Source organism: Ailuropoda melanoleuca, chromosome 16 (genome assembly GCF_002007445.2).
Source record: "Ailuropoda melanoleuca isolate Jingjing chromosome 16, ASM200744v2, whole genome shotgun sequence".
In the NCBI taxonomy this organism is placed as follows: Eukaryota; Metazoa; Chordata; class Mammalia; order Carnivora; family Ursidae; genus Ailuropoda; species Ailuropoda melanoleuca.
This window is the reverse complement of record NC_048233.1, coordinates 86,207,328-86,209,077: the sequence shown is the minus strand read 5'-3', so window position 1 is coordinate 86,209,077 and position 1,750 is coordinate 86,207,328.

The window sequence follows — 1,750 nt, the reverse complement described above, 5'->3', positions numbered from 1 at the left end:
GAATTAGTCCTTTTTCATGTAAAACCTAAGCCATTTTAGCATCACGAAATGCCAAGCTTCCTCAGTCTCTGCCCTGGCGGCTTTGCCCCAGCACTAGGGGTGAGCCCTAAGCGGCCAAGCCAAGCGTGAGCTAATTAGAGCTACATTCAGGACTTAGTTCGGCTGCAGGGGAGGGAAGTTTTCTATCCTCTTGGAAGTCATACTCTTCACACAAAGGAGCCTCTCATCTTAGCCGAGGGACCTCAGCTGAGGCATTCAGCTTCTGCAGGACTCAGTCTTCGCATCTATAAATGGAAGCAATAATACATAAAACTTTCCCAGCACCTTTAATAAGGCGTCCTTTTCCTCCCGCAGGGAACTGCCATCCCATAAAGGCGCCTGGGGGTTCTAACAGCCCAAACCAGGAGATGCCAGAGTTATTTCAAGCGACAGAGACCCAACTCTTTCTTCTAGTGTCCTTTCCTCCCCGCCAGGTTTTTGGCATTCCTGAGATTACTAGGTGGCTGCAAGGGGACAGTGGGACAAAAGGTCTGTCACCTGGGCAGGCCGTGGACATGGCCCCACCTCTCTACCAGTGTTATCTTTAGACAAAGTCCTTGGATACCTTATCTAAATGGCCTGACTCGAGACCTTGACTTCTCAGCTTTTCAAACCTCCAATGGGACTCCCACCTTGCCTTCCTCCTAAACGTCTGGGCTAATCCAGTACAAGCCCCACCTCCACAGCTGTCTTGTCAAAAGCCCCCTTTCATTATAACGCTTTCGTTCAATAAGGCCCCCCCTTTTTTATTCTCGGAGCAAGTTCAGCCAAGTACACAGTGTCTAAAAAGAGATTTTTGGTGTCGGCAGACCGAAATCCCACACGGAAGCCATTTTCTGTAATCCAGGCGCTTAATTTCCTAAGTAGCCGGGGAATCTCTTGTCCCAGCTCATGTCCCATAAAATAGGACCTGTAATGTTTATACTTATCTGTAACCCACTTCCAGAAAGGATCGGGACGGCTGGGTGAAAGGATGAGTGACACCGGACTGTGTGGCCAGCGGGAGCAGGGCCCTCGTCCCCCTCCGCGGGCAAAGGTGCGTTAGTCACGGTCACGGGGCTGCCTCCTGCGCGGGGGCGGGCGGGGCGCGCCCACAAAGCCGGCAGCCCCGTGTCATTCACCTTTGGTCAGGGTTCCGCGCGGCGGTGGCGGCCTCGCCGCGGGATGCAGCCCCGCCCGCCCGGAGCTTCTAGGCCCCGGCGTCCTCAGCACCAAGGACAGGGAAACTGAGGCCGCTGGAGGCCTCGGGGGGCGGGGTCACCTGTGCGGCGTCGAACCCATCGCCTCCGCCCTCTTTCGGACTTCGATTTCTGACCCGGGGATAGTAACTCCTCCGGCTCCGGGTTGGACGGAGCGTGATCGCGCCTCGCGAGGAGCTGAGCCGCCGCTGGGAAATGTTATAAAAATACAGCCACGGAGCTGTAGGAGGTGCCTTGCCCCAAGGTCATGCGGAAAGAGAAGCCAGCTTCCAGGCACCAGCTTCCTGCCTGCCCCCTGCCAGGCCCCGGCCTCTGATGTCCTGGGGTCCCCGGGGGTCCAAGCAAACTTCCGGCTCGCAAAGCCAAGCCCCAGATCCTCGAAGCTCGGGGGCCTCCCCCGCCCGACCCCCGCAACGCTGTAGCGGCGCTCCCGCGCCTCGCTTGCTGCCCTCCGACCCAGCGACCCCCGGCGCCGCCCTGACGCCCCGCCCCCCGCGCCGACCCCGCCCCCC